The sequence below is a fragment of the Oreochromis aureus genome, linkage group 3, assembly GCF_013358895.1.
Source record: "Oreochromis aureus strain Israel breed Guangdong linkage group 3, ZZ_aureus, whole genome shotgun sequence".
In the NCBI taxonomy this organism is placed as follows: domain Eukaryota; kingdom Metazoa; phylum Chordata; class Actinopteri; order Cichliformes; family Cichlidae; genus Oreochromis; species Oreochromis aureus.
Window position 1 is genome coordinate 76,819,467 of NC_052944.1, and position 13,298 is coordinate 76,832,764.

General features: G+C 38.7%; 1 long non-coding RNA gene across 1 annotated transcript; it reads left to right on the forward strand.

Annotated features, from left to right (window-relative positions):
• Positions 1 to 1,947: 1,947 nt before the first annotated feature.
• On the forward strand, positions 1,948 to 12,860 carry LOC120438297. Its single transcript, XR_005611786.1, has 2 exons — positions 1,948 to 2,164; positions 9,207 to 12,860. It is a non-coding gene; the product is annotated as an uncharacterized LOC120438297 (long non-coding RNA).
• Positions 12,861 to 13,298: the final 438 nt, after the last annotated feature.

The following is a 13,298-nucleotide window of genomic DNA, read 5'->3' on the forward strand; positions in this document are numbered from 1 at the left end:
TCCTTTGTATTAATGATCTTTCTCTCTCTCTCTCCTCTGTGCGTGTGTGTGTGTGTGTGTGAGTGTGTGTGTGTGTGTGCCCTCACAGAAGGAAGGTGCTTTGGGGTCCTTAGGGACTGATAAAGCGCTATACAAATACAGGCCATTTACCATGTATATCAAGTTTATGTTTTTTCATTTGAGGTATTTTAATTCTCTAAAATGTTACAGTTTAATCTTTGTTCCCTTTGGACACAGTAGTGTTTAGTAGTTGTACTTGTTACTGTATTATTAACCCTAACCCTAACCCTAAACTCATATTGTATCAAAATTACTGATATGGATATATATCAATTTGTTTCATTTGAACTTTCTTAGTTTTTCCAAAATTAACTTCTTTTTTTTAAATGCATTCATTTTAAAGAAATGTTAAACGTTAAAAACGGCAGCACACATTACGACCCTTTTGTTAATTCAAATTCTATTAAACATCTATTTTTGGCTCCTCCTTTCACTTTAGTGTATTAAATGTATCCTTGAAGTCCACATGTTGTTTTTTAATTAATTCATTTTGATCCACATGTTCTGCATCTGTTTTCTTGTTAATTTGAAGTTTGCATTATGAAATCCTGATACTGTTAAAGCGTTAGTTCTATTTGATGAACTCTGTGTAAAGTTTGTCTTATTAAACAGTTTGGTGTGAAAAATAAAGAAATGGTCTCACAACAAGTAGTTTGAGCCCTGATTTCAGATTCAAACTAATTAAACTTTTTTCGGTGGTACATGTGGAGGTTTATCAGAGGAGGAGACTTGGCTGTTCTCCACTCACACTGAACACAGTTCGTGCAGCTCATTAAAAACTGAAATAATCTTCAAGGGACAAAATGGTCATAAAATATTACATTCATCTCAAAAACGTGCTTTGGCATTAAATTTTCAGAGGGTATGTTTAAGATGCACTGTGATTGTCATTTCACACATTCCAATAAAGCAGATGTTCCTGTTCCACATCCAAAGACAAAAACGTCCTTCTCCCCTCTGTATGGTTCATACCAATTCGTCACACTTCTGTTTGGCTTGTTTGAAGCCCCGGCCATTTTCCAGCACCTCATGGAGCGGTAGCTGCGTCCTCACACTGCATATGCTGTTCTGTGGTGGATTTTTGTGTGATATGTATAACTATGTAAATATATACACTATATATCTATGCGCACTGAACATATATATTTTAACTTTCATGTGGAGTCTTAAACACAAGACATTTTTGCTTCACCGAGGTTTATTAAGTTGGTACTGTAACAGGGCAGTTAATGTAAGGGGAGAGTTCTCTTGAATAATTTACTTAATAATTAATTAATTTAATGTCTTTAATGCAGCACAACCAAAACAGTAACATTGTAACAGAGATCCTGAACACATCACGATAAAATACCATACAAAATAAACACACACACACACACACACACACACACACACACACACACACACACACACACTTTGAACCCAAACTGAAGTGTTTTTATATATGAGAAAGCATGTAACCTATGTATTATATATTATAAGATTGTGCCACTTGCTGTATAAGATTTAATAATTAGGATTAATGTCTGACCTTTGACCGTGTCATGACCTATTGTGATAAGCCAGAGAAAGGGGTACTCAGAGTCCTGACTGGCCTTTGGCCAAGACCTTGGCCACTACCTGACCCCAGCAGCTGTGCTGGGCGTGTGGGAAAGTTACGCAGCAGCAGGGGGCGGGGATACTGGTCCCTATATTAGGGGACCAGAGGACACCCCCAGAGCTCTTTTTCCTCCTGCTGCTGCTACCTGTCCGTCTCTGTGTTGCTCTGCTGTCTGTGCTTAAGGCTGTACACCCCGGGGTTTTGCTTTGCTTGCTTTCTGCTTTGTAATTTTCTTGCTAAATGTCTGTATGTATTTTTCCTGCTGTTCATATGATTCAGTGTATTAAACTCTGTTCCAAGAATTCTACTCTTTTACAGAGCATCTTTTTGAGTGTCTTGGTTTTAATTGGATTTGGATCTCCACATCGTTGGTGGAAGAAGGTTATCAGAATGGCTTCAAAATTTGCGACCACGAAGGGACAAGGAATTAAGGTGATTGCTGGGAGCCTTGGGGAATGCCAAAGCCTTGCACATCAGAGAACACCAAGTGGCCGCTACAATAAGGTAAGCAGAGTTTTTTTTTCTGCTCAATGTTGGTGTTGTCTGAGTGCAGAAAGGGGGTTCCACCTTGGCTCCAAGTATTTCACCTAACCTTGAAAAGGACTTTAATCAAATGGTCGCTGTTATTCTAAGTGATAAAGTGTTACACTGTAAAAATAATGCTAGTTGCGGATGCTGAAGGAGTGGAGTTTAATACTGCATCATATGTGTGTGTGTTATTCCTGTAACTTGTGTGACCCGCGGGGGGAGTGTGAGTGAGCGCTGTATGTGTGTGTGCGTATTTGGGGTTTTGTGTGTGAGAGGCTGCTCTGCCCTGTGCTGGAGTATGACTCCAGGGCTGTGTTGGGGAGTTTGGGTTTATCTTTCCGCTATTCTTTAGTGCATCTGAAGAATAGGCGTAAGTTGCGCAGAAGTAAAAAGTTGAAGTGATGAAAAGTGATGAAAAGTGAAATATATGTCGGCACCCCCAAGGTGGTTACCGCTGGAAACCTAGTTATCCATTTAGGTAGATAAGGTGACACAGGTTAACTAGGTTAACCATTTAATTGGTTAACCTAGTTAACCCAAGTGAATTGCTAGGTAGTCAGGACTGCTCGGGCTTTGGGGGATTTTTGGAGATAAATTCCTAGCAAGTAACGCGGGGACTTGGGGCTCGCAGTGGGATTCTGAGGGCTTTCGAGTCCACCGGTCTGGACAGGCTAGATGAACTGCGCGCGTCGCTGTATGAAAGGCGACACCTTCGGCCCAAGTGTAAATATGTAAATAGCTGTTACTAACCTTTAAGTATAATCGCTGCTGTAAATATTGCTAAGTAGTAGTCTAGAGTATAACAATGTATTGCTGTAAATATTGCTTAAAATAACTCTTGCTGTAAATAACAGGAATACGCGTAAGGGGTGGGTTTTGATAAATAAATACGGAAAAGGGAAGTTAGTAGGTAGATAAGTAAAAAGTTGTATAGGGACTGATTTGAGAGACTAAAAAACTGAGCTCTCTGTGCTGCAGAGCGCTGTGTCTGCAGGCAGTTTGTGAATCATCCCTACGGTATGTGGAGGAGTGAGAGGAGCATCAGAGCAGTGAAAAGAGATAAGTCGGCAAAAATTAAGAGTTTTTGAATATAAAGAGGAAAATAGACACTGCTGCTGAAAAATAATGCTGTTGTTTAAGGAATTTAAACAGAAAGATCTGTAGAAATAATATTTGTCAAGCAGCAACATGAAGTAAGTTGGAAAATTTGTGGGTAAATTTCAGTAAAAGAAGATATTAATTGCCAAAATAGGGATAATGAGTAAATAGGGATTGCAGGCATTTTTTTTGGATTATTAGCTTAATAAAAGTATGACCAAAAGTTAAATAAATTGGAAATAGAGCTGCTTGACTAAAGTAAAAAAATAAAAAAGGATAACCTAATCTAGACCTAAATTATAACATATCCAAACTAATAACAGTAAGAATGAGAACTATAAATTAATTCTAATAATAAAACATAGCTGGGATAAAACCCAGGCCTAAAATAATTAGAGGGAAAGTAAATAAATCACACAAACAAATAATAAATGAAATAGGGAGGTTTGTGTTGTGTTTGGAGAAATATAGACGGTAGTGGTGATGATCTAAGAACATCTGAACATCTTGGTACGGAACGAGAGATAGAGACTAAATAAAAAGAACATGTTTGGGCTACAACGGAGATAAGAGAGTCAAAAGAGCTTCCATAAATCGATCTCAGTAAAATGCAGGAGTTGTAAAAGAATCTAATAATGTCTCAGAGTTTGCATGTGAAATGTATATGAGGGTTTGTTATCACTCACCAAAGAAATAGTAAATAATGTTGTAGAAAGTTCTGCCGAGGGGTCATAAACTCACCCAAAAGCATACAGAGAGTGCAAGAGGCACCTGAGTAATATGATGTGAAATGAATGATTGTTGGAAATAAATTGTGTGAAGCTTAGAGGAGTTCAGAATAAACAGGCTGTGGGGTGAAGTGGTCATGAGGACGAATAATGAACAAATTAACAAAAAGAGACACCTGCTAGAGATCTGTTTAAAATGCTGCCATCACAAATAAGTAGTTGGGAAGAGAAAAGAAGGTAGACAGGTTTAAATGCAACTAACTGATATATCAAACCCAGAGCATAAGAGCTAAAATCACTGGATGGAAAATAGTGAAGTGAAATAGAAGAGTTTTGTTGGAAAGGGTGGTTTAATAAGTCAGAGATTGTGACTTAACAATTTCAAGTAAAGTTTAGCGCCTGTTGAGTGTGGCAGAGGGAGACAGTAAAAAAAAGGAAAAGTGTTGTACTGAGAGAGCTCACATCAGCTCAGCCACTGCTGCAGGAGGCGGCCTGTAAACAACGTCACAGGGTGTAGCTGGCTCAAGTTGCTGTGACTGTGGAGTGTGTGGGGTGGGCCCTGACATCCTGCCAAGAGTGTCCTTGACCAGTGCACAGGCTTTCAAACGATCTAAGCCAAATGCGAGTGTGTGAGAAGAAGAGTAAAAGACTGACCCGCATGTCTCAAAGAGGTTATTGTTATGGTGAGCTTGTGCGAAGCTCAGAGGAGTCACCTGAGACAGGAAGCAAAATTGTTTGCTTAAAAAAAAGAAAAAGAGAAAAAAACACCTCCAGTAACACTGTGAGAAACCTTGGAGTCATTTTTGACCAGGACATGTCCTTCAACGCACATATTAAACAAATATGTAAGACTGCTTTCTTCCATTTGCGTAACATCTCTAAAATTAGAAATATCCTGTCTCAGAGTGATGCTGAAAAACTAGTTCATGCATTTATTACTTCCAGGCTGGACTACTGTAATTCATTATTATCAGGATGTCCTAAAAACTCCCTGAAAAGTCTTCAGCTAATCCAAAATGCTGCAGCAAGAGTCCTGACAGGGACTAGAAAGAGAGAGCATATTTCTCCTGTTTTGGCTTCCCTTCATTGGCTTCCTGTTAAATCCAGAATTGAATTCAAAATCCTGCTCCTCACATACAAGGTCTTAAATAATCAGGCCCCATCTTATCTTAATGACCTTGTAGTACCATATCACCCTATTAGAGCACTTCGCTCTCGCTCTGCAGGCCTACTTGTTGTTCCTAGAGTATTTAAAAGTAGAATGGGAGGAGAGCCTTCAGTTTTCAGGCCCTCTTCTGTGGAACCAGCTTCCAGTTTGGATTCGGGAGACAGACACTATCTCTACTTTCAAGATTAGGCTTAAAACTTTCCTTTTGCTAAAGCATATAGTTAGGGCTGGACCAGGTGACCCTGAATCCTCCCTTAGTTATGCTGCAATAGACGTAGGCTGCCGGGATTCCCATGATGCATTGAGTTTTTCCTTTCCAGCCACTCACTATGTGTTAATAGACCCTCTGCATCGAATCATATCTGTTATTAATTTCTGTCTCTCTTCCACAGCATGTCTTTCATCCTGTTTTCCTTCTTTCACCCCAACCAATCACAGCAGATGGCCCCGCCCTCCTGAGCCTGGTTCTGCCGGAGGTTTCTTCCTGTTAAAGGGAGTTTTTCCTTCCCACTGTCGCCAAAGTGCTTGCTCATAGGGGGTCATATGATATGATTGTTGGGGTTTTCTCTGTATTTATTATTGTGCGATCTATTGTACAATATAAAGCGCCTTGAGGCGACTTTTGTTGTGATTTGGCGCTATTTAAATAAAATTGAATTGAATTGAATTGAAAAGAGATGTAACTTGTTTGTAAAGTTTGCGGCCCACATCAGTGAAGATGCTTAAACAAGTGATCAAATGCTGAGTACTATGAACAAAAAACAACAAAAATGTATAAAAGAATAGTGCCCATTAGAGTGAGGAACAGGAAGAAAGAAGCTCTAAATTTGAGAATAAAATATTAGAAGAAACACCTGGGAGGAAAATGATAAGGCCAGTAAACTGGTTCTCAGGTAAATTAAAATAAATATAACAAACTATTAAAATAAGAACAGGGAAGTAAGACAGAACTGAATGAGAGAGGGGCATAAGACATAACAGTAGAGAAGCAGTGGAAAGAATTGAGAATGGTATAATTCAGTGAGTAAACAAAAAGCCTAAATACAATGACAACTGATTAGAGTGTAATGGTAACAATAACAAGACAGTAATTAGAAAGATGTAATAAATAATGCCATTAAGTGTAATAGTAAAGTAAGAGGAAGAGTAGGTAAGAATGAAAAGTGATCACAGTCAAGCACTTTAGAAAAAAGAATAAAAAATTTAAAGAAAAAGAATATTTGGCTGGGAAAAAAAACAACAGAAATAAAGTTGTGGGGTGCATGGCTGGTTAACCTGCAGCTGTGGATCATTAGAAATGCTGATCAATAAATAAAAAGCATGATTAGATATTGTATGGGGGAAGGGATTAATAAATGGATCATTGGTATCTAAAACACTCGCCTTGATGCTGGTCAGACTGTGTGTAATCCTTCTTCTATAGCTATGAGAGAAATAACATTTAGACGAGCTTCAGAGGTGCGTGACATAAGAGGGCCTTAACCCTTTAAGGCTTCGAGGGTGAGGCTTGAATCAGGAAATATTTAAGTTTTAAGAGTCCCAAAACATCAGAGTGCTTTTTACCATCCAAGAAAGTAAATAAATAAATAAATTGCACTTTATACATTTAAGGAATAACTTGCAAAATGCTGTCTTTAGCAAATGCAATATGGTAATTCTTACATATGCAAAATTAATATTGTTTTTAATTTGTCAAGTTTAATAGGTATTGTGACAAAATTTGGGGGTAATTGTTTCAGGAATCAGGGTTTTGAATAGTGACAGGGTTGATCCCACAGCTGCATCTTGTCACTTACAGGAAAGTTGGGCAGAAAAACATAAAACTGTTGTATATGATAATAAAGCCCCTATGATTTTGTTTTAGTTTTACAAGAAAAATAAAAGCAAATATAGATAAATCTCTGCTAAATCTAAGCTCCCTGAATAAGCAGTGTGCATCATGCAGGTGGAGATACACAGGAGCAGGGTTTGAAGGGGATGACATAGCCTTTGTTCCAGCAAAAGCTGGTAATTAGAAATAAAACACATTAACCTAAAATGCAATAAGGAGAAATCAAAAGTTGAGCCTTTGTACTAAAAAAAACTAAACAAAAAAAACAAAAACCATGACAAAAGTGATTATGGCTTAGAAGAGGAGAAGTAAACACGAGAAAGTTTGAGATGTAGGAAGTCAGATTAAGGAGCTGAAGAGTGAAGAGTGATTAGATAGGTGGGACAAAGACAGTTGTGAGTCAGAGGAAAGGAAGCTAAATAGGAGAATTCAAAGACCAGGAGTAAGATAATGGAGAGTAACATGAGGTCGAGCTCACAGGCAAAAGAAAAAAAAAAAGGTGGAGCAAATGAAAACAGTTACTAACTAACTGATGTATGCACATACTCGAAACAATGACTCTCCTGCTATGAAAAAAAAAAAAAAGAAATGCCTCCTTACAGATGAAGGAGCTCACCAACTGAAGGGGAGAAACACAGATCACCAGTGAAAGACAACAGGCCATGAGTCTGTGGAGTAGAGCAACACTGGCACTGCGAAGGCCTACGTCACTGATGAGGCCTGTACAAGGGTGGAGAGGAGGAGTCAGCTGTATGACGACATCCAATGGCTGGCACATGTGAAAACCCAGGAAACCAGAGGGGATCTTCCCAGTGAAGATCCTCAATTCATGAAACCGAGTCTCCTCGAGTCCAATGAAAGACTGTATCTGCAGAGGGCTGGAAAAGTGTATTAAAACACACTTTTAGTCAGGTGACATACTCATCAATCTGCTGAGGACTGACAATCGATGGCCTCTAAGAGCCAACATCGTCTGCATCTGGGATGTTCTCTGTGTGGATGTTCCTGGAGAACTCCGAGAGGAATGTGGGCAGCACCATAACAACAAGGAATTTACTGCCAAGAGAAATCTTCAGTACATGGACTGTGACTGATACCAGAGTACTAACTATCCATGTTATCTGCAGTGAACAACATCAAGCAGCTGCATCAGTAACGCTCCCAACAAACTAATAAGTTTAAAGCCCTGGGCTCCACCCCTTGTGTTACTCTCCCAGTAGAAAAAGAACACAAATAATATGAACTAGGCCACATGAAAGCATTAGATAGGAAATTATTACAAATATATTCATTACTAACACTCTTACATTAGAATATTATTGAAAAGTTTAATACATAAAGGGCACAGACATGACTCTCATTGACACTAGAACAGATACACACAGAGCATTAGAACCTCAGTAGAGCATGGGATAGATAAGTAAACTTAGAAAAGTTATTAATCACCTTATGAGCATTGCATTATTGAAGGGATGAAACGTACACATGGGGATTTACTAAAAGTTGGGGTAATGATGAAACTCAGGATCCCTGGTAACATGAAATGAGAAATTTAAACATCTGCTGTTTCTGACCCTGGTACACTGCTCTTGGGTATCCTCCTGACATGTATGGGTGCAAATGTGTAGATATGTGTAAATCTGTATGCAGATATGACAAATAATCTGTCTTTTATCTTTTTCAGTGCGGCTACATACAGACCAGTGGCAGCTACTTCTGTTCATGTATTGAAGCTAATAGTAAGATGCTAGCTCTAAATGTGCAGCACTAAACCATCCATACTGCGATAATTCAGTGTGAGCAATTTGTAGTTACTTTCAAATGGAAGAAAAATAAAAATGAATGCAGTGTGGAGGAGAAAGCAGCGAAGGATTCTGTCATAATCTTAACTGCATTGGGAAAAGGGGGGCACATATAGCTTAGCAGAGCTAAATTGTTAACTCTCCCAAAGAATGAACCCCCCCAAAAAAGAGAAAATCTAAATTATCAGATATTTTGGAGGGAAAGAGGCTAAAGCCTGATCTCCTATAAAATGATCAAACCTCAATTTAGAAAAATGGGGCCTAAATTATCTTTCCTGTGTGTGGCAGGGTCCAGTTGTCTGTGGATTGACATATTTAAATTACTCAAATGCTTACTCTAGTAAAACATGCAGAACTAAATGACTCTATTCTAGTTCTGTTCTGGTTACAGTGTGCAGAGGTAGAGTTTGAAGCACTGAGGAGGGACATGCAGTCTGACCGGGCACTTGGCAACCAAAAGGAAAGAGAAGAACATTTCATTGGTATGGGGCAAACTGAGAAGATTAAGGTAAGGCAGAGTTGAGTCAGAATGATTAAACCTCTATAGGTGAGCGACTATTGACCTAGTAAAATCCAAATTTACAAACTGTTGAAGTAGACCTTTTACCCTGCAATTAGCACTGTTTGTTTTTCAGGAGGTCTCAGTGTTCATCATGGCCATCCAGGTGTATTGTAAATATAATGCCAATTACATGTATTATTTACGGTCCAAAATTTACTATCACTCAAGTTAAGGAAAATGGGGTGTGAAGTAATTGTCTGCCTCAGAGTCCACCACCAAAATGTGTAACAAGGTCCAATTAGGGAATTTCTTATGATTACTGTCTATGAACAACCCATGCATGAAAATTTGTATGAATAGTCTAATACAGCTGTTTTAGCTTTTCAATGGCTATTTTTCTATAAGAACAAAGGCTGTCATGCTGTATATTATTCAACTCAAGGTTGAACAGGCATGAAATCATGATGCCAGTCATCTAAAGGCACTTTATTATCTAAGGATAAACTGCAAAAATAAAACATTAAAACACAATTATTTATCTGACCCCCTTTTAGCAAGAAATTTGGAGAGGAGGAACTCCCTTTTTAACAGGACTAAATGCCCAGTAGAATTGGGCACAGGGGGGAGTGGTCATCTGCTGTGACCAGCTGAGTAAGGAGAAGGAGACAGGACTAAAAATATGCTGTGTAGGAGAGCCAGAGATTGATAATAACTAATAACTAATAATAACTCAAAAGAGAGACCTAAAAACTGGAGGCCTGGCTTCCCATTCTACTTTTAAATATTCTAGTAAGCTTAAAGTTCGAGAGCCAAGTGGGGAGATATAGTACTATAGGAGCAGTATGGTAATTAAAAAAAAAACAAAAAACAGATTTAACAAGGAGCCTATGAAGAGAAATCAATAGGAGAAATGTACTCTGTCATTCTAGTCCCTTTCAGCATTCATGTTGCAACATTTTGATGTAGATGGATGCTTTTTAAGGAGTTACAATGTCTACAACATCCTGATAAAAACAAATTACAGTGGGACAGCCTAGAAGTAATAAATGCATGAATTTGTCTTCCACCATCACTCTGGGACAGGACTTTAGAGATCTTGCAGAAATTGAAGAAAGCAGTCCTGAAAAAGCACATATTAGTGCATATTGGGATTTAAAAAATTACTCCAAGAAACCTCACAGTGTTAATGGAGACCAAGGTAATGCCATTCAGAGCATTCCTTTAGGTTGACTGACAGGTGTGTGTTGTCTGGCTTCATGGATGAATGAGAGAGAGGGTGTCATCAGCACGGCAGAGGTATGTTGTGTCTTTTGTGGTGTTACCTGAAGGAGGCATGTGTTATGTAAATAGAAATAGATCCTGGTGTGAAACCTTGTGAAGCTCAATGGTTAGTCTTGTGTATGTGGGAGGATTCTTAGAATAACATGTTATGGTCACAAGTGTCGAACATAGAGATCAATCCACTCTCAGAGGCCTTAAGAAGATCATTTTTAACTTTCATCAAAGCTGTCTCTATACTGTGATGTGCTCTGAAACCTGACTGAAACTCTTTAAATAAGGCATTCCTCTGTGGCTATTTTACAGGATCTCTTGTGGGGATTTTTGACATAAAGGAAAGTTGGAGGCCTATAATTGGCTAGGACAGTTAGGTCAAGTGATGGTTTAACTACTGCCAATATGAAGAACTGTGTGGTTAATATTGCATTGTCTAACTTAGCTTTGAAAATTTCAATTCTGCGGCTATAGAGGTGTGGGAAGTTTGATCAGCCATATAGCTAGCAACGGCAAGTCTAGGGCTAAAAGCGCTAATGATGAATTGTGACCTGGCAGCCGGTAACAGAGTTAATGTTTATCCAAATTCAGCATATAAATGTGACATGTGCTCAATAGTGTTTAAGAACAAAGGAGATCTTAGAGAAGCCAACAGAGCCCCAATACTGTATGAAGAAGCAGTAACTCAGCTACTAGTCGCCCTAAAGCTCCCTGGTGCTTTGGCTGTGATTAGATGTCTTGATCACCAGAAAACAGACACATTAATACCTAAATGAAGCAACATGTTAGAGCTTTACTATGCACTTCCTAAATTGATAGCTAGGTAAAGATAAGTAAAGCTTTCTCTTTATAACAGCATTTGGGACAAACATTTCAAGGTGCTTCACAAAATAAAGCAATGAATTGGAATTTGTTAAGGAAGAGGTTAACTAGGTACAAATATTAACTTTAGTACTAAGGTGCATGTAGTTGGAATTAACAAGACTAAAACAACTAACATTGCATGGCATACTCACAAATGTCCATAGATAAGTCCTCATAAAGGGCCTGTATTGGTAACTGTGAACACAACTAATGCACTCTGCAAAGCTATCTTTCTGCAGGAGATGGCTTCTGGATAGCAGATGGAGATGCAGAGGTCCTGGAGCAGGTGCTGGCAATCTGATGACGAGTGTGAGGGGACAACGGAGTGAAACAGGCTGCTCCAGAAAGCTGAGCCATGACCCATCCGGTAGCTGTTGAACCTGCTGCAGAGCCTACAGCCCAGGTGGAGTTGTACAGTGCCCAAACCAGCTTCTGAATGATGGATGTGCAAGATCAACTACTACCCATCGCCGACCCTGACTTTAATCAAGAGTAGGACCAAGTTGTCTCGAGTATTCTTAGAAGCTATGCAAGATCCAGCAGTCAAGAAGTACCATAAGAGACTTTTCTCGGACTCATAAATTAGTTGAAATATGGACTGAAAAAGGGACACAAGTTGAGTAAAGGTTGAAGCTGCTGCAGAGAAATGTCAACCTTGAAGTTATCAAAGGACATTTCAAAGCCCACACTGAGAAGTCTGTTCAGAAAAAGAAGCTGCACCTGACCAAGATGAAACCCAAAACTTAGAATTAATTGTTTAATTGTGTTATTTTTAATGTCACTAATGGTGTTATGTAATCCATGTATGTATTATGTGTCTCTGCTGATGTGTTTTATGCCTTACTTTCATTTTCCTGTAATTAGGCTGATTTTTAAGTTTCTTGAGTATTCTGTTTAGGATACTGTGTAGTATGATTTGCAAATGAAGATGAATCAATTTGTCTTAAATTAATTGACTAAGAGAAATGGAATCTTGGGAGAATGTTATGTTGATAACTGTGAGGTTTTCGGTGGAAGGAAGGGCTTATTCATTTGCGCAATAACTGTGTGGGCTCTTTATACAAATTCTTATGTTCTATTTACAGCTTGCTTTAAAATATGTTAGCAAAAAAACAGCGCACGCATTAGTTTTCACAATTTTTGTTCTTCTTTAGTTATGGGGTCTTTTTAGGTGGTACCTCCAAGTACCACAGGGGGGAATGTGGTGGATTTTTGTGTGATATGTATAACTATGTAACTATATACACTATATATCTATGCGCACTGAACATATATATTTTAACTTTCATGTGGAGTCTTAAACACAAGACATTTTTGCTTCACCGAGGTTCATTAAGTTGGTACTGTAACAGGGCAGTTAATGTAAGGGGAGAGTTCTCTTGAATAATTTACTTAATAATTAATTAATTTAACATCTTTAATGCAGCACAACCAAAACAGTAACATTGTAACAGAGATCCTGAACACATCACGATAAAATACCATACAAAATAAACACACACACACACACACACACACACACACACACACACACACACTTTGAACCCAAACTGAAGTGTTTTTATATATGAGAAAGCATGTAACCTATGTATTATATATTATAAGATTGTGCCACTTGCTGTATAAGATTTAATAATTAGGATTAATGTCTGACCTTTGACCGTGTCATGACCTATTGTGATAAGCCAGAGCAAGGGGTACTCAGAGTCCTGACTGGCCTTTGGCCAAGACCTTGGCCACTACCTGACCCCAGCAGCTGTGCTGGGCGTGTGGGAAAGTTACGCAGCAGCAGGGGGAGGGGATACTGGTCCCTATATTAGGGGACCAGAGGACACCCCCAGAGCT